Source organism: Anser brachyrhynchus (assembly GCF_964034855.1).
Source record: "Anser brachyrhynchus genome assembly, chromosome: 8".
Lineage (NCBI taxonomy): Eukaryota > Metazoa > Chordata > Aves > Anseriformes > Anatidae > Anser > Anser brachyrhynchus.
The window spans coordinates 4,119,359-4,144,970 of NC_137702.1; the positions used below are offsets into that span (position 1 = coordinate 4,119,359).

General features: G+C 44.0%; 1 protein-coding gene across 19 annotated transcripts in view; it reads right to left on the minus strand.

Annotated features, from left to right (window-relative positions):
• Positions 1 to 25,612, minus strand: part of FGGY (FGGY carbohydrate kinase domain containing) — a 305,771-nt gene that overhangs the window by 131,880 nt on the left and 148,279 nt on the right. For 2 of the 19 annotated variants that reach the window (XM_080602638.1, XM_080602616.1), the window contains exon 1: positions 7,775 to 9,854. The exons of 10 other annotated variants lie outside the window; for them this stretch is intronic. The gene's annotated coding sequence lies outside the window, so the exon portion shown is untranslated. Of the gene's footprint in view, positions 1 to 547; positions 1,244 to 3,879; positions 4,397 to 7,094; positions 7,301 to 7,774; positions 9,855 to 25,612 lie in introns of those variants that run through there. 7 more of the 19 variants (XM_080602639.1, XM_080602618.1, XM_080602621.1 and 4 more) reach the window with 6 other exon arrangements.

The following is a 25,612-nucleotide window of genomic DNA, read 5'->3' on the forward strand; positions in this document are numbered from 1 at the left end:
ACAAGTTATTATTTGAACTTGCAAACAGAAAGAGAAGGAGAGAGGAAAAAAAAAAGAAATTTAAAAAGACATCTCCAGCTTAACCATGTTACGGGCCATGACTACAACTGCTAAGCCAGGACAAGAAGCCAAAATTGCCTCCAAGCACAAGAAAAGCAATGGTCTCTTTCTTTGCAAATCACAGCAGGGACAGAATGGCTTTTCAAACAGGCATTTATGATCAAAGGCCTGCAGCATACGATAAATATTTATATGGCCCATTAAATAATAGTCTGTATAAATATTATCCAAAATGTGCATGCTGGAAACCACAGACTTCCCAGTTTATCCTTAAACAAACGTGCTAGTTTTCCCACATAGGCAATGAAAAAAAGAAGGGGTGAAATTCATTTGCAAAAACATTTCTTTTTATAAAAAAAGAAAATCCTTAACATCGTTTACTGTAATTTAAATGGAATGACTAAATAACCAGATGACTGCTTCATTACAACTACTAAATTCAGTTTGTCCTACCTTATTTCATGGTTATCAAGTTGCCAGGACATACCTTTCTGTGAAAGCTACAGGACAAGAAGGCTGCACACTCACAAGCACGTCGGCTGAAGCTCAGCAGAAGTATTTATCAGCTGCAAGTATAGCTTTTGGGCTATCGTGAGATTAAACACAAGGAATTATGAAGGACTGGCACGTCTGCTTTAAACTTTGATCTTTGGAACGCTGCAGGCTGCCCAGACCCAGAGATCATGGATAAACAGTATGTTTTGAGTAGTGCAGCTGTGCTTTTCTGTGGATTACCGGGAAAAGATTAACAGGCTCAAATTAGGCTTCATAATCTTGGTGTGAAAAGATGTAAATACTTAAAAAAGAAAAAAAAAAGCTGTTTGTCAGTTGTCGAAAGAAGATAAAATGAAATAAGCGTTTTTGACATTAAATAGGAAATTCAACATTTTGTTGCCTTTCTAGGGTTCCAGTAAACTACCAGAACCGGTGGCAGAAGACTGGCAATCTCTTCTTGAGGAGAGTGAGCTCCTTTTCCTCTTCCAGGATCTTTAATTCCTGTTTGGATCTAAACAAAGAAGGTGCACGTATGTCTGAGAGAGAGTGAGTGCACACAGGGAATTCTCTTGCTGTGTTGAAGGCCAGTACTAATATAGAATAATACCCTAAAATGCCCAAGGGACTGTGCTATAACTACCCACAAACACTTATTTTTCAGCCATCCACCAGCAAACAAAACAAAAACAATGAACAAAAGCACACCTCCCCTCCCCTTGCTCTTCCCAAAACAGAAACACCTACGTGCAGGAGATCTCTGAGACTTCGGAATGTGAGGACTCTGCTAGCAACAACAAAACTGGAATAAAGAAAAAACAAGCTGGACAAAGTCTGCTCATCACTGTCTTCTTCACTAAAAAACAAACATTCTCCATCAAATATCCATTCTAGGGTAAATTCTGTGAAGCTGCCTCATATCTTAGAAAAAGAGGAAACAGCTGAACGTAGTGGGGCAAAGGCCTAAAATCATGGCCCCAACACCCCATAATACCTAGATTGTTCCTCCGAACCTGCCCAATTTCCCCCTATCCCAACACTGTAACACCGTCTCAATAAGTCCTATCACAGGACTGAAAATATTCGACTACTTTCTAGTACCTCCTTTTTTTCCCTCTATAAATAATTCACTATGTACTAATCTGCTGTAATGTCTCTCCTATCCTTTTTTCTTTTCCCCTCTGTGTTCAGGACAAAACCATTACTTCATCACTGCCTTCTGCCCTTTAGTTTTATCATTTGTATCTTAAATACTTTCAGGCCAAACTACTTCCACCTACTCTGACACAAGGCACAACATATCCTGCTTCATCCCGGTGTAACTGAGTTCCAGTTGGAAACACACAACACCAAACCAAGTCACTTGAAACAACAAAAAAGTAACACGGGCAGGGAAGTAAAAATGACTAAGCAAACCACTCTAAGAAACGAGATCCAAAATTCATTTATTTTCAGTTTCTTCTGCCTACATAGATCTCTCGTGAACAGCAGAAAGATGTCAGCATGACCACTGTCAACAAATACCAAGCTCATTAGTGCACAACAGAGTTGTTGTTTTTCTCTAGAATCCGCTCTATTATAGATTTGTACTAAAATAGAGAAATTGTGCTCTCCTTCCAGCCCCTCTCTCGAACTCAGGCTGGAAGATACAGTCCCTACCACTAATCGAGTGAGAGCAACAGCATTTTCTGAACCCTGATTACAGCAGTGCACGGCTGCAGGGGTCAGCTGAAAGGCCCGACCAGAGCAGCCTCCCGCCACAAAGAGCAGAAGCCACAAGAAAAGCACACGCCTGCCCTTCTCGTACGCTGATACTTCCCCCAGGACAACTTCTCAGCCTCCAGCTATCTGCAGTAGAGGCGCTTGCTGAGCCAGAACTTTTATCTTGAGGATTAACAGACCTTGAAGGCTTTTTCCTCTATAAATTTATTTGTGCTCTTTTGGAATCCAGGGAAACTCTTGCAACTGCAGAATACCGTGGTAATGAGTTATAAAGCTCTGCGTCAACAATGCAAGAAAATGTGCTTTCATATGTTCTGAGCCAGCCAGTTCAGAAACCTGCTGGCTTTGTTTGATGTGCCCAACTTCCTGAGCTACACGAAGCAGCCGTTCCCTATCTACCTGCTCAATGCAGCCACGATACCATCAGCACCCCAGATCGCCCCCAAAAGGTTTGCTGCTATCTACAGACCGTGGGTGATGAGTGAAACCCAGGCGTAATGTGGTCAGATCCACCGCAAGGGGTGTTTCTGCTCTCTGACCAGATGACTCGGTCACGGATGTGGCAGTAAGCACTACAACATGATGGTAAGAACTAAAAGATAGCACCTAATGAGCCCAAGGCAGCTTTGGGCATGCCGAGGTACTGCTCACATATGCTCACAGAAGACAAATAACGTGTTGGTGGTAACTGAGAGGAGCAGAGAGGTGCTGCTCCGGGGCATGGAGGCGCCTCTGAAAGGTCAGGGATCTCAACCTGCAGGCAATGCCCAGCACGTTGGCCCTCACGGGGTGTCTAACAGAGGAACCCAGGAGCTCCTCCCAACTGTGTGCTTGGAGAAGACCGAAGGCTCTCCCTGGTTTTCTCTGAAGGGGGAGCGAGGCATCCAACAGCTGCAGTGCGTCCTGGGAGGCTCTCTGCCGCCAACCATGAGGAGAGCCACGCGGGCTCCCGGTCAGAGGCAGTCTGTGAGACCAAACACAGACCGGTTCTCCCTCTGAAAGATCTTCCAACCTGACAGCGTAAAGCTGGGCTGTTCCATTTCTTCCCAAGCCTGCAACTACGCCTCACAAAAAAGGCGAGTTCGGCTCCCTCTCTGCTCCACTGCCTAACACCAGCCCCGCAGGAAACAGCTGCAGGCAGGAGCTCTCAGAGAAAGGGAAGGCTGAGCAAAGAGCCACAGGAACACGCGAAATGGAGACGAGGACTGAAGGCACAAACCGCTGGGGAAATCCAACGGCTCCAGTTCTCTCTGGGGCTATCTTGGTCCTGCTTTGACGGGACCATCACTTCCAAAGCAGGGTGTGATCCCGAAACCGCTGGAGTCAGTGGCAAAACTCCCACCCACATCAGTAGTTCAGGATTAGACTCCTGATACTTGTGAATGTTGCAGGTGCACTCTCAAGTCTGCAGGATTTTGAACGCTTGCCATAATCTACAGCTTGTCAAACAGAGGAAATGTTGATCACTCTACGCCAAGACACAATTCCCACGCAGGAAAACCTAAGGAATTAAAAGAGTACACTGCTGCACCCTTTCTTCTCCACACCCTGAAAACATTAGCGGATACAATTCACGCACACCAACCTATTTAGATCCATCCTCGCCTTGACGCTGCAGTCGCATGCGCCCCTAAAGGCTGCTCTAATGATCTGGCAATCCGACGTGTCCCAGATGACACGGCACAATGCCTGAAGCTCTGAAAGAAGCCATTCTTGTTTACACTGGCTGTGAGGGGAAAAAATACCATCTGATTATTACATAAATTGTAGCTGTAACAGCTTCATGGCTAACTGAAAGAAGGTAAGAGGCTCCACAATAACTGATCGATCCCACTGGTTGATCCTTTTCAATGTAATGCTAAGACCTTTCTTATTCATATCTATCTGTCACTCTGACCTAACCCACTCTGGACAGGTAAAACAGGATCAGTTCATTGGCTGTAAAAGACGCACGTTCCTCTACTAATGTTTGTATTTTTTTTAATTCTCTTCTATGTTAAAACAGAAATAAAGAAAAAAAAGTCACGTAGGAAACGCACCCCTAGCATAATAATGTTTAACACGAAAAAAAAAACCTGCTTAAAATTTAAAATATAGTGCAGAATAGAATGCAATTTGAAAGGCATGAACAGCTCATATAACCACACTCACACTAGGTTTAAACTGCATTACTGGAGCAAACCAGCCTTGGTATCACGAGCTTCAGAGCTGGGTACATAAGCTTACCTGGAATCCTGGGTAAATAAAGCCATTCTGCTACTGCAGATATGGAATTAGTCAGCTTGAGGTTAGTGCTGATACTCCAGCTTTAATCACATTTGTAGTGCCCAGCGCTACATCAAGGATGAACTTGGCCCTAGCTGCGCGATTACGTATCGGTAGATCAGTACAAAAATAATTTGTTCCGAGTTCATAGCGTTATGAAATGACAAAACATCAAAATTAGCATTTTGGCTGAAATCCACTGCCTTTCCCATCAAGGCTTACACATTTAAGCAACATCTGAACCAACTGTCTATAATTACTCCTGGCAGATACTGGAACACTTAGGCCAGTAGTAGATGCAATAGTGAAATCAATTTTTAATGACGTGCTGTAAACCACTTCTATCAAGATGCTCAGCCCAGAAGCAAACATGTCTGTAAGCCGAATCCCGAGTCTACTCTACAGTATTTGTTCACTCTTGCATGGGAAGAGCATGGACGGACAACCCTACGTAATCTGTCATTTTAAAATTAAACATTTATTTGGTCTACAATACTAAAATTACTAGCCTTGAAGTTCCTGTCACAACCACTTACAAGCAAGTGAGGTTGCACATTAGGTTAGACTAAAAGAAACATTCTGCACATAACTCAGATATCTAGATATACCTACCACACAAGTGTAACGTGTCTACAACTTTTTTTTTTTTTTTAAAAAGAATCACATCTGTTCATCTCAAACACGGTGACTTATCTTCCTTCTTCCCACATACAGAATTTTGGGGGAGTGGGGGTGTTTTTGTTTTCTTTTTATAAATGCAAAATCTGCTATCTTAATGATCCTATCAGTCCCATAATTTCAAACTCCCACAAAGACACACCTAAATGGGTATCAGGCCAAACCTTCTCTGTAAGTTCCCTTCGGTGACTTTCTCAAAACATCCCAGAAGCCACCAGCTTGTAAACCTGCTTGCCTCAAACAGCTGAGGGTCACACATTTTCCAATTTTATTTTATGAACAGCCTGAGTACTTTCACAAGTGGAAATGCAGAGCACAAACGGTAGGCAGCTCAAGACACTGACCTGAAGGCATTAACGAGAGCCAACAAACAGACAATGCTAGGCAGAGATTTCCCTTTGAAAATGAAACTCTGAAACACATTTCTTACTGAGACTGTGCCACTAGTGTTGGTTTTGCATACCAGAAAATTCAGTATTCCAGTACAAGGGAAAATTTCAACACGAGTGATTAGAAAAACACAAGATACAAACCAGGACCACAGAGGAGAGCTATTCTGATCCCCTCCTGCAAACCTACCAGTTCTCAGGTAGCAGAGCTGCCTCTAACAGAAACGAAAGAAGGCTTAAATGAGAGCTTATGGGAAGACAGAAGACAGACTTACTGAGGAAATAAAAGAAACAAAATATACGAGAACACTTTTTTGGGAAGAGGATGTTTCAAAAGAATTAACATTTTTGAATGATAACTTATGTGTATCCCTGTAAGAAACACACAACAGAGCAACAAAAGTGGCTAAGAACACACACAAAAACTTTCCAGCCTATTACTAGTTTATTTAGTCTCTCCTGACACTGTAAATTAATTTCTACCCGATTCTTACAGCTGGGAACAGCTGAACATAAAAGAATCCTATTCCCCCTGCTTTCCTCTTCCACCCTCCTATCGCCGTCATCCCTTCCAGGAGAAAAAAAAAAAAAAAGACCTTTTTGCCATATCCCAGTACATAATCATGTAGAAAAGTGGGCCATTAATATTTAAGACACTTCAAAATTACAGTACATTTCAGTACTGTATTTCAGTCCATTTAGAAAAAAAGTTAATTTCAACAAATTAAGCAAACGGTCTTCCAGGCTAAGGGAATACATGAGGATGAAAAACGAGAAGACCACCTCCATGTAACATGTGTTTACTACTTTCCAAGCTCCTCAGAGGAAAGAGAGCCCTCTCCTCTCCTTCCCTGACACTTGTTTCTTAAGTGTTCTCCAGACAAGAAGCACTGTTGCTAAATTTATTAAACTATCTGTCAAGTCGCAGGCACCTCAAGAGAGAAGAATCCGCAAGGTCACCGGTTCCTGGCTGGTGCCGAGCACGTCACTCGTGAGGCACGCAGCACGAGTAAACTCCACCAGGTTACTGGGGTGGGCGCCCTGCCAGCCCCCAAGCTTTACGAGAATACCGGGGCAAGTGTCCAGAGAGGTGACACAAAGGAGCCGGCGCTGCAAAGGTGTGAGAAAGCAGAGCCGCGAGAGGACAGCGAGAGGAGAAAGGAGGCAGCAGTGGAAGCGAGCAGCAACAGGACACCAGTGGCGGCAATGGAATACCGGGCACACAATCCTGGAAACCACCACCTTCATTAAGGGCAAGAAACACGTTTAAGGAGAACTCCCCGGGACCTGAAGGATTAAGCAAGCACCACGCGATGCACATGTCCCATGTGCCTACGCCAGGTCACTTGGGCGCTGCCATCTGAAGCACGTGAAGGAGCGAGGGGATGGCGGCACAGAAAATGGTGACTCCTGCTGCAGAGCCGTGAGAGGAACTGACGGGAGGCGATGTGCAGGCCCAGCTCCTGTGAGCCCCCAGCGCCTCCTCACCTGGTGTTTGGCACCCCGCTTCTGCCCGCGGCCTGTCGGCACTGAGGGGCTGTGAGAGAGGGCAGGCCCGCTCTCACTAATTTAAGTTTTACATGCAGGCTGTGCTTCTGAGAAACGTCAGTAACAGCGGACCTGGGGAAGCCAGGCAGAGAGAACAGAAGCAAATCCTATAATGCCCCCATAGGTACGCAACAACCCCACAAACAGGCTCTGAGGCCCTTACAGCGCACTTTAAATGAGCCAACGCGGGCCGGGGGCGCAGCGAAGGGGGCTCCTGTGGGACCAGCCTCAGGGCGGCCCCAGGTTGAAGGAAAAATAATAAAATAAACAACCCGCGGCTCTCCAGAGAGGCCGGGCCCCGACCGTTAATGGCCGCCGCCCCGGGGGCGGGCAGGGGCAGGAGCACCGCGCTCGGCTCGTCCCCGCAGGGCCGGGCCCCGACCGCCGCCCGCTGCCGGGCAGGGCCGCCCCGCCGCCCCCGCTCCCCCCGGCCCCGCCGCCCCCCGTCAGGGCGGGCAGGGAGGCGGCGGCGGCCCGGCCTCCCCCGCTCGCCTTCGGGGGCCGCGGCTGCTTTGTGTGGGGGGCCCTGCGCCGAGCTCGCCCGCGGCGATTTCACAAAGCTCTGCCGTGTGCTAGGCCGAGCTGCGCCGCCCGTGCCCTGTCAGGAATTCGGCCCGTACCAGCGCTCCTGCCTCGGAAAGGAAGCCGTGCTTCTCCTTTCTTTCAAAGCGAATAAAGCACAAGCAGGGGAGGGGTTTGGCTCTCGTTGGTTTGTTAAAGGGGATGTTGCTCGATCTCAGCTGCAGGCCGGGTGCCCTACAGGACTGCAGCAACGTATAGGGGGGTGCAGGAGGGTTTCCCTTTAGCAGCTATGCCAGGAGCCAGGGGAAGAATAAACGCGAGGAAGCAAACCGAAGGTTATGCCTGAAATGAGCATTCCCCACCTTGACCATAAATACGTAATCACTTATAAAACAGATAAAGCAGGACCGCGAGGTGCGAGCCAGACCTTCTGTGCGGGGTTACTCCATTTGAGAGTTTTACCTAAAAAGTTGTTCTAAAAATCCCAGATCTGAGGAATAAACCCTGAGTTTATTTGAGGTTTGCACAAAATGGGGGACAGGGCAGCAGGGTCTGCTCAGACACAAGCGGTGGAGCAGGAGGGAAGGGCCACCAGCAGCGGCGCTCCAGCGGTGGGCAGGATCAGGCCCTGACACCTTCCTCCACCACCCAGCCCTGGAGAGTGGATGGAAACCTTCACCAAACCCGTCTGAAAAGGCCCCAGTCGTCCACCATGGGTTTCTCCCCATACCCTCCTCATCTTCCACGTCTGGAAATCTTTGAACAAAAATCTCTTTTGAAACATTTCCAGAATTTTCCCACTTTGGCCCAGGCAGAAATACTGCAAGAGCAACCTTGCTCAGGGAAAGATGAGTGTCGTCTCGTGGTCAGAGCTCAGGGTTAGTGGTCAGGGGCTGTGGGTTCTCATTCCAGCTTGGCCACTGAATCATTTTGAACCCTTCGCTAGTCACTTCGTATTAGCACCAGTTAGTAATTTTCCGTCGGAATGATTTTTCTGACAGAAAACAGCACTTTACAAAACCGGAATCTTTGTGAAAATTGACTTTCCGTTGGGGATACCTTGCATCTAGACAGGCAGGGAAAGGACGTTAGACCCAAACTGAAATATTCATCGCTTCCTTGTGTTAGTCCAAATGTTTTGCTTTGAATAGATTTTTTAAAAACAAATACCACCCTCCTGGCTGTAACTCCGAGTCAGCTCACTGCGCCGTGGGAGTTTGTGCTCTCATGCTCTGCTTCGCGCCCCGGGAGGTCTGCACCTCCTGTAGCGGGATGCAAATGTCTCTCTCCTGAGCTGTGCACATCACGGTCTGAGTCAGACCAGTCCCAGCATGCGGGACCTGGCCCCTGGGAAAAATTAGCAGCGGAAAGGACTGGTCTGACTGGGGGAGTGGGCCACGGAGAGAAAGTATAAAGTGCATGGACACAAGCTGTTTCACGTTAGTTCAGTGATCCAAAACGAAGTGCTGTGACTGTGGATATACCAAAATGTTTTGTGCAACTGAGAAGCAGTAAAATGAAACCCAGGGAAAAGGACCCAAGTGTTCTACTATCCCTGACAGTCAGATCCTGTAAACTCTTCCATAAACACACTGAGCTCCAGTTTATAGTTCTGGCTCTTCACCCCCCAACTATCTTCCTTCTTTACTGTTTTGTTCCAGAATCCCATTCCTCTGTTCATTAAAAATAAATTTTGTGATTTCTGTGTATTCATAGCTGGCTGACACTTTCTTTTAGTATAAATAACACTTGTTCTCCTCCCACAGTGTATTTATACACACAGTTTAAATCCCTTCTTAGCCTTTGTTTTGCAAAGTTACACATTAACCATTTACATTTTCTTTCATAGCAGCAAGGTTTGGACTACCTAATAATCTTTCTCTGCACTTGTTTCAGTCAGAGTTCATCTTTTCTAAACATGAGTGATCATAGCCTAACATCACGCATAATGTTCAAAGTGATGTCTTGCTAGTGACTTGTACAGTGGTAATAATAATTTCCTATGCACGCTTTTAGTTACAGACAGGGATCAACACTGCCTTTTTTACTCCTATATCACACAAGTATCTCAGTTTATCCAGGTCTTTTTCCTCTCAAATTTATAGGAAAAAAAAAAAGGATATTTGAAATACATAACATTCCCTTAATACATTTTTACATTTCATTACACTTCTCTCACATGGTTTCATTCCAAGTGGGGTGACAAATGAAAATATTTTCAAGAACAGTTACAGTATCTCCAGTTTCCAAAATCAAAGTCTTGGAAATGCTATTTTTTAAATGAAAGAATCAAACACCCCCATGACCATATGAGACTTATTTCATTACTCCTTTGAAATGTTCCGAAAGCTAAGGATTAAGAGGTGTTATATTAGTGCGGAATAATGATGATTAATTTTTGTTTCATTTCAAATGCAGGAAGAGTAGATATGTGTGCTGAGCATCTCCTATAACTTCAAAATCTATCTGTAAACCTGAAAATGTGATGTGGGTTTACGTACCTTAAATGAAGCACAAGACCATTGTAGTTTTGCTTCAGTTAGTACTGCTTTATACAATCTTCCTCCCTTTCCAAGATTTTGGACAGAATCACTTAAAAGGTATCCTTTTACCTTTTCATTTGAGAGTAACTAATGAAAATTCCGTTTTAAATGTGCTTTCTGTGAGACAGGAATGTTCTTTTTTTCGTGATTACCCAAAGCCCGTATTTCAAGCTACAGCTTCAGGTAGCGTAAATCAGCCTTGCTCTGATATGGCCTGCAGTCCTCTCAACCAGCATCGCAGAACAATTTAGTGTTTATAGATGACAGTTGGCATCTTTGAAATATTCTCTTTTACAGAACTAGACTAGATGTGACACTTGCTGGAGAAGAAATCTTGCATAAATCTGTCTGAAAAGACTCACTTAATCATATTACTTCACTAGCAGTGGTAACCTTTGGAGGCCAAAGTCCAGACAGGTTGAGAAATGGCACATGAGTACATAAAGGTGACAATTCCATTAACTGCAATCAAAGAGGGAGGTGAATGGTGAGATAAAGACAAATGACTTACTCTACAAAGAAAAGAAAATATGTGTGTGAAGGGGAAAGATACAGAACGAACGTTTTCCAGCCTTGTCAAGGAAATAAAGATCCAATCCCGCTCCATTGAGATCAACACAAAAACATCTCTCTGCCTCCCCGAATGCAGGATTTGGCCCAGGATCCCAGCCTGCTGGAGAATGTTAGTGCGACCTGTCATGTCAGGAGCACACGTGCACAAGTGAGATGTCGCAGGAGAAAACTATATGCAGAAAGTCTTACTGAATTGCCCACCATAGCCATGCCGGAAATGCCAACGCTAGCCTAGCTTTGAAGTCAGCAGGATCTTTTGCAAAAATAAGTGGAAAAAACGTTGGCATTTCTGAATGATTCAGAATTCTCAAATGTTCCAGCCACGATCTTTCAGTCCAACTGAGTGCACCCCAGAGGATGAACAGGAACTGCTTTGGGAGTTTCTTTTGGGCCCCAAATCAGAAGGCATGGGTATGTGTTGGTAACTGAAACTACCACCACAAGAAAATCAAAGTTCTTAGGTGAGTTCAGTGCCAAATTTCAGCACAGATGAAAGAGAGATTGGTGGGACGTATTCTCATCCCATATCCTTCAGTGAGGCCAAGGATGGCATAGATAGCACTGCTAAGACAAGTTCACATTACCCAAGTTTTTTCAGAGGAGGAACCTTAAAGAGAGTAGCCATGCTGGCTACAGAGTTGCTTTCCTACACTGGAAATAAAGCCACAAAGAGATCTGATCTGTTATCTTGCAAACCTTTCTAAACTTATGTCAAAGAGGAAATGAATAATATAAATCCACCTATGTATCCAGTCTCTTTCTCTTTTGCAGTTTTCCCACTTATATATAGTGTTTTCAGGAATTTCTCTGCAGAAATCCTCATCTACATCCAATGCATTTAGCAAAACAAAAAAAGCGGATAAGCAAATTGCTTTACTCGTAGAAGCAGAGCTGTAAAAGAACTGGATCTTTGAGCATTCAAAAATTCCGCTTACTTAGGTATTGATTAACATAACAATTGAAGGGGAGAAAAGATTTATAAAGGATCATGTAGCGTGTGCTTGCTTCGGCAGTTTTTACAAGCACCTAAAGTAGTTTTCAATCTCATTTTAAGCAGGATAATACTGGTGTAGGAAATTGAAGCTGGGAAATCCTCGGGATGAAATGCTTACTGAACTATCATATCAAGACTGTTCATATCAAGACTGTTCATTCACACAGGGAAACAGGGAAGTAAAAAGCAACTCAATAATATGTAATGACAAGGGATTTTTGAGTGGAAATCTAAACTCTCTGAAGAGTGTATAATAGGAAAAAAAGGAAATTTCCTTTGGGGGACTTTTTCTGGTTTTAACAGAGATGTTAAGTTACCCTTAGACACTACAGCAGCCAAAAAGGAAAATCCCTGCTTTCCACAGCTGTAAATATAACTAGCAAAATAATTCAGATTTCATCAATCTGTGACTCATTTGCTCAAGTTTTGGGTAGCTCACCTTTTAATACAAAAGTCAGAAGCTGATATAAACAAGCATACAAGATTTCACGCTCCACCGAAATTCCAGTGTCTTGTCTAGGGCCGGTTCCTGCCTGCTCTCCTGGCTGGATACCAACATCCTTTATTCTCGAGGGAGTCAGCCTTCCAAAAAACTGCTTGGCACTTGAGTCGGTGCTGCTCTGTTTTCCTAACGCTCAGTGCAGGCAGGATGTTTTCAGACTCTGGTACCCAACAGTTAGGCATTCCAGGGAGCTCGGGGATTTTTCTTTTGAAACCACACTGCCAATGCCCTAAGAATAAGTGGGGTTCTGTGATACCGTGTGATCCTGGTGGGAAGATGGGATGACTTTCTTGCTTGTATAGGGATGCACAAAGGGAAAATGCACATGCCACCTTTGTAAACTCTCCTTCTGCGGTGTGAATGCTGATAATTCTGGCTTTAAGTCATGTTTTCATCAACTGGCTCCCCTCTGGGAAGACTGCCAGATCGCCACAGATTAGGCAAAGGAGAAGCCCCCCTTCCAAAGGCTCGGCCAGAAAAGAAGCCCACAGCTGCAGTGTGGCAGAGGGGATGCTCAACAGTCTTTGCACACATTTGTTGCTGTAACCACTCATGGTGCCAGCACGTGAAAATGTCCTCTTTGCTCCCCGGTCTGTGCACACATACAACTTCTGCATATCCCTTTACACTCCTTAAATATCAGAAATATGACTTTATCATTAACATTTATAGCCAAGTATTTCCTGAGGCCACTGATGGCAGGGCCGGCTACAACCATGCAGCCTGTACCTCGTGGGACAGAAGCCAGCCAGCAGGTGAGGGCAGGCAGGTTGCAGTTCGGGGGCAGCACCCGACTGACCCCTCACTGCCCAGGAGCCGACGTATGGCCCTACTCTGGCTGGCAGGCAGCTTCGTCGGAGCCGTCTTCCCTCCTAACCCTATGGCAAAATCCAGATGTGCAAAATCGCGAAACCACAATGTGTTGAGCTGGAAATGAATTTCACAAGCCAAGCTGCGAGAATCTGTTGAGCTCCTTACATTTCACAATACCTTACATCTCATTAAAAGTAACTAGCAGAGGTTAAATATTTTTCTGCAACATCCTCTCAAGACTTTTGAATTAGTTTATGTGAAGTAGTTCGTTACAGAGGTGATCTATCATACAGCGATGCCAAAATCCAGGCAGCATGGAGAAGGGCAGAAAAAGGCTCTAACCCTCCGAGCAGCATGTCTTGTCTGCTTCCGTGGCTGGGACTTCCTACAAAAGGCAGATCCTGTTCTGCCCTTTGAATTCAGACGCTCGTGAATACAGCTATGGAAGTCAAAGTACCACCAGCATCTGTCCATTTGTAAAAAACATCATTGTCTGCTCTCCAAGGACAAGACTGTTAACTGGAACCTGTACTTTCCAGATTATAAACAATATGCTGCCTTTCTCCTAAACTCATTGCAAAATGTACAAATGACAATCTAAAGCCAGCGCTGTCATCTTTTAAAAGCTGAAATTCAACAGGGGCTCATTCAAGTACATAAAAAGAAGTTTGCAGGGTCATTTAGCCACCTGCAAATCACACACAAATAAACTAAAGAGCACTAGAAACGGGAATAAAATCCCCATATATGTAGCTAGTTCCTATGCAGTTACATTTTCATGCTCTGTACACAACCCAAAACAAATTGTCTGCTTATAATTAAAACACGATACCGATTCCAGAAGTGTTGCCCCTAGGGAAATAATTTTATACCAAAGGGCAGATTCAGCCCTGGTGTAGTATTTCTGATTGCATGGAATTACACCATTAAAGAATTTTGCCCCACATCTTGCCCACACTGATGCAATTCAACTTCTAAGGGACAGTTATGGGTTTCCTCCTAACTCAGGCCAAGTTTCTGGAATAAGGAAAGTCTGTGAGAGAGTCAGCTGGAGGGATGTTTTAGTCTGGGATCTAGGGACATTCACATAGTAGAAAACGTCATAGGATTTATATTGCATTTCTTGGACGTCAGAATTTCTTGCTTTTTCTTCTTTCCTTACAGATTCCTTGTCAGTAGGTAGTCACGACGAAACAAATACCAAAGAAAAGTAATGAAACAATTAGAGGCAGCTGTGAGTAGAAAGACATCTGGGGATCCAGTTAATTCTGCTTCATTTTTGCTACGTAAGTCTATTTTCTAAACTTAATGTATTGCCTGAGCTTGTAATATATAATAACAGAGTGTCTGCACCACTCACAACTTTAGAAAAAGATATAAAATGTTAGTTCTCCAACGTTTTATGTGACTTCAAATATTTGGGGCATGATTGATCTCACGCTCGTCATAGTGCTTTGGACTTGTGCTTTGCCTGACATAGAAATCAGAATGCACACAGTGATGCTCTCACTGATGTTGAAAACTTCTGACTTCTGAGCAGAATCAGTGAAAAAGAGCTGGAACACTTCCCTCCTCCGGGGGCTAACCTGCTCTTCCCTGAAATCATGCAGCTTCATAGGTCATGGCCCAGAAAACAGGAGTTTCCCCAGCAGTTCCTGTCAGTCCTGCGTGTACCGGGCACCGTGACAGGGGGGCTGCAAACACTGGAATTGGGATGCTGTCAGGGGACTGGGGGGAGACGACTGCATTCTCTCTGCAACTGTTTGAGCTGCCAAAAGAGTGAGGCAGATGCCCAGATTCTTGCTTAAGGCTTCCCGGGAAAATCAACAGTTTTGAAACCATATCAGAACCAAAACTTCAGAAAGATTACTCAAGCTGGAGTAAGAAAAAGATGGTAAACATAATAGAGCCATCAAAGGTACATTTTAAATTTCTCATTCTCATTCTTCACATTAATCTGACAAGCCTAAAGCCTTTCTATAAATCAAATGGAGCAAATGCTATCAGTACATTAAAATCTGTATAGAAGTAGCAAGGTGGTTGATGCCCCATGCCTGTCGGTGTTCAAGAGGCATTCGTGTAATGCTGTTATTAAAGTGCTTTAACGTTTGGTCAGCCCTGAAGTGGTCAGGCAGTTGGACTTGATGATCTTTGCAGGTCCCTTCCAACTGAACTATTCTAAAATCTTTGTACAGAAGTTAAAAAAGTTTTTGGCACAGAAGACAGCTGCTATTCAGAGCTCCTTCCCGGGCAAAGCACAAGCAACAGAGGGAAACTGTTTTAAGCATTCTTTAAAAATCACAGTACTACATCACCGTTGATAACCTTTGGATTTTACAGGTTTTCTTTCTGAAGCAATGATAAAACCCTCAGAGCTTTAATCAACTTTTCAAATCATTGACCAGTCTGAAAAACCGAAAGTGAAATAAAAAGCAAGACAGAACAAAAATCAGAAATACTGTACGTTCTTGCCATTTCTGCCAGCCACAGCAATGAAGTGTTGCGATGAAGCAAGATAAACATCTGAGGAAGGAAATAAATTGTAGCTGTAGTCTTATTTTAGGCTATTTGATGTCTGATTGTTTTCAAAAACAGGAGGACAAGGCTGCTTGTGTAACTCCACCCTCCCAAAGAATCGCCAGGATCGTTGTTTATGAGCGTGATCGACGCCGCACCAGCCTCCTCACCTACCGTATGTCGCAATCGTGGAAATACCACGGGATGTTTTAATCCACGGGATGTTTTAATCCACGCCTCCTTCCCATCGTCACCTGGTGCGCTGAAATTAACATCTTGGGAGACACGGGACTGAGGAATTAGGATGGCAGACAATTATCCCATGGGCTGCATTTCCCTTGGCCACAGGGTGAGCTGCTGGGAAGCAGGCCCACGTGTGGGGCACAATGCCAGCGCGATGGGCACGCTGCTGAGAGCACAGGGGCCTGCACAGATCCCCCCAAGGTGGTGACAGCGTTTTGGGAGGGAGGCCAGGGGTCAGAGCACCTCTATACGAGCTCGTTAATCCATCCTGATACTGGAAAATGATTGCTGGCAGAAAGAGGCATAACTATCCCATATTCCTATCACTCTGGGAGGGGGATAATTCAACACTAAGCTGTCCATACCTTTTTTAATCTACTGACACAAATCAGTAGATCTTTTCTGTTTTCTTCAAAGGGAGTAATACTTTAACTCTGTCCACTCATTCGTTTGTATATTCTACTGTTGTAACTCATTTTCCCCCCAAAAAATCTTAAAGTAAACTGAAGAACTGGGGAGGAAAATTAAGCTTTTACTGAATTAGTCAAGTTTTTCAGAGCAGGAGCTCATCATTTGGATCTTCTATTACAATCTCATTGGCTAGTGCCATGCTTCAAGTTTACTCAGTATTTTTTCCATACTTTATTTTTAAATTGCAGCTGAATATTTTAAATAGTAGCTAAAAACTTAATCTAAAGCTAATTTGTGTGCATTTTTTGCCTTAAAAAAATAGCCATCCAAGAGTTACTTCCACAGCACCAAGCTTTAGGAGGTCAGCTTGATATGGAAGGAAAAGTGTGTGTTACTGTTGCTTTGCTTTAGTATGCTAGTGAAGGGAAAGCCCCTTTCTTAAAAGAAAGACCTCCAGGGCTGAGACTTCAGCTGCTCCACCTTGAGCTAGGGAACTACTTTTCCAAGCTGCTGCCTGTATCGGGCTTCCAACCAAAACTGAATGAATGCAAAGGAGGAAGCATGATGTACAACAGGCTTAAATATATAGAGGCTTCGAGGTTTTTGGAACATCAAACCCTTCACAGTACAAAATATTTGCAATTTGGTATTGCAAGCATTTCCTTTCCCACTGGAAAATTAATTTATCATAGAGGAATATATTGCAGTCAGACAGTATTGCAAGCTGTTAGTGTTCTTGCTACATTAACTTGTTCTCAACCAGAAGAAAATTAAAGTGTAACCCGTGGTGAGGGCAGTCTTTGTGAAATTACTCCCTCTTATATCAAGTTCCTGTATATTCAGGGAACCAACTCAGAGGCTCAGAGCAAGGCTAAGGATCTCAGTGGTATTTTTGGCCTTTTAATTACGGCCTTTTCAAGGTAATCCATATCTTAGCTGTGCCCTAAAGTGTTATATCTCCATTTGTAACCTGTTGCCATATTTATTCCATATGACCTTGCAACAGCACCCCGGAGCCAGTGGGGCTTACTGACTGCAACTCCTCCTAGCGCAGCTTCCAGCAATGCCTCCTGGTCATTTGCAGCTTGTTTAGCATGCAAAAACCCACACTGGTTCTCTGGGTTGAGTAACCATGTTCTTCTTACGTCCCTGTCCTTAATATTGGGTAACAGGAAGCTAGGGGATGAAACAACCTATTAGATTTTGTTTCTAAGGCCCCGATTCTGTAAGCTGTAGTTGTACGGGGGTATCTGCTCTTTGACAACACTTCCCATATTGTGTTTCAGCCAGGAAGATGGATGTACCTTACTTAAAGTGAGTCATTCACTGAACCTAGGCCAAACTCTGAAGCAAATCTGGGCCAGTTTATTGCCTCAGGAGGAAACCTGGTTTTTGCATGAACTAGATGTGAAAATAAGCAGAGCCTGACTGACATCTTCTCCGAATTCCAACTGCAAGGGTAAAACCCAGCGGGCATCAGCCTCAGGCATGACAAAAATGAGGAGGGGAAAATGAGGCTTCCTGTCTCCCCTCCAAGAACCAGAGACACACATGTTACTCAGAACTTGGAATAAATTGTTAATTATTTATACACTAATTAACCAACGTTTATAGAATGTCTTACACATGTAAATTGCTGTAAATACGCTTACATTTTTCTTGCAGTCTCCAATTAAATGAACTTTCATTCTGGAGCAAAACAATTCCATACCAACTTGTTACACCAGTTCTTTAGCCAGGCACTTCCTACAGCTTTGCAGCTAATGGTCCCAGCTGAAGCTGCTCTATTGTATTTCCCTACAGAAATTTCTGTGCTGGTTTGTAGCTGCTTTAATTCCATCACAGATCACATTCTGTTTAATGATAATTTGATTTTGCATTGCAAGACCCAGATGTACATTAGGAGGTCACAACCTTTCCATTTATCTCTTAAAGTAACTATTTTTTCCCCAAGTTCCATCAGGTTAAAACAGTTAGCAATTTTTCTCCTTGAAGTGTCCCTTCAGCTTGGCCAAGATATATAATAGATCAGTGTAGCTACGAATGCATTACAACATTAGTCATCAATTAGTTTTAAACCATCACTGTAATATATCATTTATCTAGCTTGCTGTAGCGCTATTGTGAACATTTAATTTTTTAAAGGCATCTTGATTTTTTAACCTGACGGCTGCATCCCCCTTTTGTCTCCTGTACAGACATCTCCTCTAGGAACAATAAAAATGAGATTTGTTTGACCTGCACTCAGGGTTCGTTTAAGCGAGATGGATTTTAATTGCTCTGCCTAGTCTACCAGACAGCTTTTATGTAATATTCCAGACATTTACGCACTGTCTTTTCCCTTGCTGTAAGCAGGTGTGTGTGCCCACAAATGCCTGTAAAGCAGCTCTTTCTATTCATTTCACATCTCTGACGATCCTCTGGGAAATTGCTTACTCTGAGGTATCATTGGCATCAAATTAAGGGCCTCGGTCATTGCAACTTCTTTTTTCCTAAGGCTGTTTTCTTTTGTCTTTGAGATTGAACTTTTTGGGTGGCTCATTCTCCAAGGACTTTGCTGAGGACTGTGTTCCTTGTGCTTGCATTGCTGTCACACAGCACAGGTGACTCACCTCTGCCTCTCCTGGTAGTGAGAATGCACACAAAGCCTTACCTGTCGCCCCCAAAATCCACATTGTCATTCGACCATTTGCAATGCATTTGACTTACATTTATGGTTTGAAAGAGTTTGGAGTGCAAGATAACCAAGGCGGAGAGAAGCATGCCTACGCTGCAGATATTCAGTATCTTGAAGGATCTCTAACTTCAATTAGTAAGTCACGCGAGCCACTTATCACAGCATTGACTCAGGGCCCGAAACACCCTGACTCCTCTGCCAGCTCAGAGTGGAGGCAAGATGAGCTCACATTTGCCCACGATTTGCTGAACCTTATTTGCTCCAGCTGCTCCAGCAGGGAGAGGAGAACCTCATGTAGGGAGTTCTCTCCCTGCTGACTCTCCTCTTCCATGGGTGATACAATCTGAAGATGATGTCCTCTGTCTTTCCTCTTCCCATTCCTAAAAAGGAAGATTTGGCTGTCCCAGGAGTTACCAAATCAGCACAAAAAAATGGGCCTCCTAAGCAGTTATTTGTGCCTGCAGCTGGTTCTGGTCTAGTCTCTGTTGGACACACACATGTACTCAATTCCCCTTTGTGCTGGATGCCTATTAAAAGCACAATCTGCAAGTGAGGAGGGTCTCTTTTACCATGTCAATGGAAGTGAAATACGTAAATCTCCTGCATGCTAAGGGAGAATGTGTGTTTAAAATGCTTGGGAGAACAGCTGTGAAAAAGAATAAGTGGTTTGTATTATGCTGCACAGTGTCACTGATCCAACGTGCTAAGCTGATCCTCATGTAGTACATTGTGCTTGCTCTGTCCTTGTGTTACACTGCCTACTGCTTCCATGTGTGGGTAACTGAAAATGCACAGCATTTCAGACAGCACAGAAAAAAAAAAGGGGGCAAAACTGGCTTCTTCTGCCACTATATGACCGGCATGGTTCACAGCAGCAAGGAAAAACTGGATTGGAAAGAGCGATTCCAGCTAGAGCCCTGTGTAGTGAAACCCACTCCAACTGGGTTGGAGTGAGGCTGGTGTATGATGATAGGTGAACCACAAAACATTTAAATAAAATAAAGGGTTCTGTTGGGAGACTGTGAAGTGAAGTCCCACTTCCTTTCCTTAGCACCAAAAGCCAGGGAACAACATCAGAGCACAAGGCATTCTGCACAGCTCAAGGGATTAGTCTTTCACCTATCTGAGCCAGCTCCCGAGGCCCAAAACTGCGCAGCTTCCCTCCAAACAAGAGAGAGAAGCAGAACACGTTAGATGTTGATTATGGCATCAATAGAAGAAATTCAGCTGCTACATACACTGAGAGAAATCTTAAAATACTTTAACATGATATAGAAACTACAAACAGAGCAATGACATCAGGAGAGAGATGGGAAGTCCAATGCACTGAATTTGAATACAGATACAAAATTCTTTAACTTCATCTTATGGTTTTCTTCCTAGGGCTTGTATATCCATCAACAACACACCGTATTACTCACTTCTCTGACAGAAGCACTGAAAATCAGAAACCATTTATTTAATACCAAACAAAATCAGAAGTAAGGCCTGGTTTCAATGTTGAAATACAGATTTCTAACCTCTGAGGACCAGGCGCAGCAGAGGTGGAGCGTTGAACAGCTGTAATGTGCACCCAGGAGTCACATTTGTTCAAAAAAAGTCACATTACTTAGATTAATTGGATGTGTCCAGCTCATCCCAAGTCCACTTAAGCCTTGGCAACCCTCTAGCTCGAAGGCTTAACAAAAGTATTAATACAAGTATTCCTTTATATTATCACATTTACATAACAACTCCCACCTTTGCAGCCTAATACGGATTCTTTGGAACATGGAGAACTATTGACTCATAACTGGACGGGGGGTGCCAAAACCTCCCAAATTTAGAGATGTTTGGAAAAAGAGAGTTTAGTTCAGGCCCATCCACAACAGCAAATTAAACACAAGTCATCATCTGTGTGAGTGACATTTTCAGCATGTCCAGAGCCTGGCATGAGCTGACATTCCTTCTCCCAGTAAGATTTACGGAATTTGCACATTGAGAAGTATTGAGATAAACCATGGTCCAAGGGCCAAGTGCATAAATTAGACCTGTCCCCTCCCTTCAGTACATTACATATATACACACTGTAGGTTGGCTAACTATGCTTTTGGCAACTTGAGCAAGTTTCTGTGAGTGTGTGTTAACAGAAGGGGAGTTTGTGTCATACTCATGCATTTACATTTTCTCTTCAAAGACTTTGTTGCAGGGAATATGTTGTACATCATTTTTCTCTCCATTCACATCAGATACTAGATTAAACAGACAGAAAAAAAAAAGCGTATTATTAAAAGTTTTGGCACATATTGCTCTTTCACAGCACAAATTGTGTCACTTGTAGATCAGATTGGTTTAAATTAGGCAGGTCAATTTAAGGTCAGCAAGAAGTGCCGGGTTAGCATCCTCAGAGACTGAGGTCCTCTCCTGATACACAGAGTAAGTCCAGATCAAGGAGTGTCAAGTAAAGCTTCATGCACAACTCTTCTTCCATAGAAGACAGATGTATTTCCTCAAGAAAACCAAGTGTTCACCCGTTCCTTGAGTCCTCTGTTTATACAGCAAAACCAAATGACCAGTTGGCATGCTGGAAAGGGGACTGACACTACCAAACTTCTCCTTTAAACGTTGTCAAGTTTTTTCTATGAGCTGCATCTTTGCAGTAGTCCATGTACCTGTGAAATATTTGAATCACTGTCTTCCATGTGTCAAAATGATGCCATTTCTGGGCTGTTCCATCTTCCTCCCACAGATCTACCACATTTTAGGTAAATTACATGGCCTAAAAACCCAAATATGGGTTGTAGCTCTGACTGGGTCTTGGTGACTTCTAAAAACGTAATGCAGTGAATGCCACTAGGAAACCCACACATTACCCCAAAGGGATGCAGTTTAGACTCTAGGTGTTCAGCTTTCAAACTAGATTATCTGTGGCAAAGCTTTTCTCTATGACCTGAAGAACCGGGAGAATTATTTTTAATTGAAGGCTGAAAGCCTCACATAATCAGATGACACAAGAACTAGGGCTTTCTGAAAAATGGAAGACACTGAATGATTTTGGATTAAATCAGGAAAGAACTAAATGCTGTTCCTAAGTCTCCTCCTGAAAATGAATTTCCAGCAAATTCCTCCTCCTTGCAGGCCTCCCAATCAGTTCAAGCCCTCTTCTTGCAAAATTTCTTCATATCCCATCTTCCAGACTGTCTGATGTATCTGCTCCCACTCAACTTCTTCGCAGAAAGCCTTTCCTTATGTCCGTGGCATTCCAGCACCATGGCGTTCCTTGGTGTCCCTTTGAGCAGCTGGAGGATGCGCTGCTTCACACAACCTGTTGGGGCTCTTCCCACCACGTCTTCAGCCCCTTCCAATGTCTCCTGTGCAGGGTGAGGGAGATGAACAGCAGAAGCCATTGCAGAGCATCTGACAATACTGGGCACAGGGTCAGAGCTCAGCTCCTTCCCTTAAATCCCATGTTCATCTCTTACCAAGCAGAACAGTTCTAGAAACGAGATCCAGAAATTAGCTCATTCCAGAAATACAAGTGTCAGGAAAGGCTTCCGTCCTCCCAGTTCTTTCTAAAATTTTGTCCAGGAAAACAAATCGATCGCTAGGGGATGCCTTTGGGAGTTGGCAGAGCCTAACGAAGGGCAGCAGGGAGGAAATCCTGCGTGCCTGTCTGCCAGAGCATTCTGCCCTCTCCTTTCGGCATTGCATGTTCAGCCCCGGTGCAGAAGTGGCCAGAAGAGGGGAGGTGGATTCACCTGAAGAGGGAACAAAAGTGATGACAAATAAAGCAGGCTGTCAGACTCCAGCTAGCGCACGGCAGGAGGACTCGGTGCCATAATGGTGCGCTCTCCATCCATCCCCCTGGAGCACGCGGCCCTACTGCTCAGTGCTGTGCCCACCGGCACCGACAGGGAGGGCTGGTGGCCCCGGGGGATGGGTCTGCTGCTCTGCTGTAGTTGGGGGCCAGAGTCCCAGAGCACCACTGCCTCCTACAGCAGTTCCCTCCTCGGCTTTGTCCTCCTGATTTCGCCTGTGCCTCATCAACAGAAAGAGATTTGCTGCTTCACAGTCCCTTCCCTCCTCTGCAATTAGGACTGCACATCATTAATAGCCCCCAAATACAAGCCTGAATGCAATTCCCAGACACGCAGCCCTGGAGACTCTTTCCAATGTGCATCACATCTTAAAAGAAGTGCTTTCTCTGAAGCCACTCTGTCCTTTTCCCAGTAACAGAACAGCCTGGTAGCAACCACAGCAAACTCACGGTAGGAAAAATAGCATTAGAGGAGCATTCAGTGTTCACAGTAATCTCCTCTACTACAGTTTAGCAGAAGTGTAGCTGGAATGGCCTGCATATAAAAACCAGTCCTTTGAGCATAGCAGAAATTGCCGCCACAAAATTATGCAAATTCCAGACCTGTTTCTGTAAATGAAAATTTTCCAAGGGCGAACATACAGAGAACAGTCATACGCTCTAGCCTGAAGGGCCGTCAGGAAATTCAGGGTTTAGTCCCAGCTCTGGTCGCAGACAGGTACTTTGGCTCACTCTGCTTCCAGCCTCAGACCAAAACAATGATAATAAAAATCACAATGAAAGCAATAGAAAAATATTTGCCTAATTATTTAGCATGTGTTTGCATGCTTTTGGTATGTTAAACATGAGGTTGCTTCTCAACCTACCATCTCAGGACAGATAGAGAGGTAGAAAGTGAGTAGGAGAACAGGAACAAAACCTAACACATATAGTAGTGAATTCAGTTCCGCAGAGAAACATAAGCTGAAATGCTTATTTAAGAAAGGCTTAGTATGCAAAGACTCAAAGCCTGCTGGAAAAAGTCAGGGAGTTCATACCAGGAACGTGGGCTGTGACGCAAAAGGAAGCATGGAAATTGTGGGAGAAGCAGATACTTGGGTGGACAGGGCTGGAAATACCGGTCGAGCTGAGGGCAGGTACCATGACAGGTGTACAAAGGATGATGATGAAGAATACATTTTCGGTTTGAACGGTGATGAAGCATGAGTCCTGCTGACTAAGAGCGAAACAGCACAGACGGCGACTGTTAGATTCTGCTGCTCCAGGGCACGACGCGTCGGCCGGCACCTCAACCCAGGCAACACCACCTCGGAAATAACGCAACCGCTGCGAGCTTTATCTGCGGATCTCAGCTACTGCCAAAGCCGTGCTGGGAGCCAGGCACCCGCCTCAAGAAGACATTGCCCCACGACTCTTTGACATGGCACATTTACCAGCAGGTTCAACCAGAAATGCACTGAGCCGTGCGTCCAAGTCAATAGGACAAAGCCACGCAGGAATAACCGTGAGTCACCCTGGCGCAGGAGTGGCACCCCTGCCCGGAGCCGCTCCCTTGGCATCCAGCGAGGGTCTGCCCTAGATCAAGTTCTCCATCTGAAATATCAAACCCTGCCTCATCTGGGACAAATTTACTGCTTTGATCTTTAGACCCCCTCTTCTGTGGACATGCCAGATGAGGTTTCCTAAACACTCAGACATCCGTGGAGACAGAAATATCGACACGAATCAGTGCAGAGGTATGTCACCTTGGCAAATTTAACTTAATACGTCCCCTTTGTGCTTTGGCAACTTTCACCTGAAGCTGGTTGTATGATTTGTCGTACCAAATTAAGTATGATTCAAGAACAAAAATAATATGGAACTGAAGAGGAACGGAGGTTTTCATACTCAGTGAAGTAATATAATAATCACCTATCAAGAAGAAAATACATGACAGATGCCTCTGGCAGTAAAATTCTTAAGAGCATCATGAGGTACGGGTTACAAGAGAAAAGACAAAGACATAAAGAAGTACAGATTAATTCAGTCATGGCAGAACAGCAAGAAAAGCAGCTGGTTCTGATATTCATATTGACAAAACTCTGGCTGGCCATCAAATATACCCTTCCCACCCAGAAATAATTTGGACTTGAAGGGAGCATAAACATCCCTTATCATTCTATATCATTAATTACCAATTCTACTGGGTGTCCAAATGCCAGAACATTAGTATCTGAATTCCAATATGATGTGGTCCTAATCATCTGAAAGTAACTATACTCTCTGCCCCATGGTATACTGCATACGGTTCATGTAGGGAGAAGCATGACCTGCCATATGGAAAATATCAGTCAGAATAAAATATTTTTATCTTACGTTAAGAGTCATTCACAGTCTCCCACTAGTGTTTGCCATAAAACCAAGAAAAAGTGAGGTTGTTTAAGCACTATCTAACTCAGAGGCTGTGAATGGATGTCCATCTAGTTTTACTGCAGTCTGGCGTAGTATTTTTTAATGCAACACACGCATTTAGCAGTCTGCAAATTCCATGGATGATTTCAGTAAAAGTGGGAGGTTATGCTACCAAAGGAGAACATGAGCCAGAGATGTTCTATTATCCATATCCTATTAAAGGTCAGAGAGAGCTCTTACCTCAGTGCTATAATGTGACGAGAAACTTAATTGAAAATATACAAAAAGGTCATTAATAAAGGTTATTAATAAGGAGATGAAGCCATAGTAAATTTAATAGAGCTCAGAGAAGGACTTTTTCTAGAAAGAAAAGGTTATATAGATAGATAGATAGGCCTTTAATTAAGGTGTATTGCTGGGTTAAGTGTAAATTTTCCAAGCAAGCAAGAAGGTAGAAAACTGGTAATTGCTTTCAA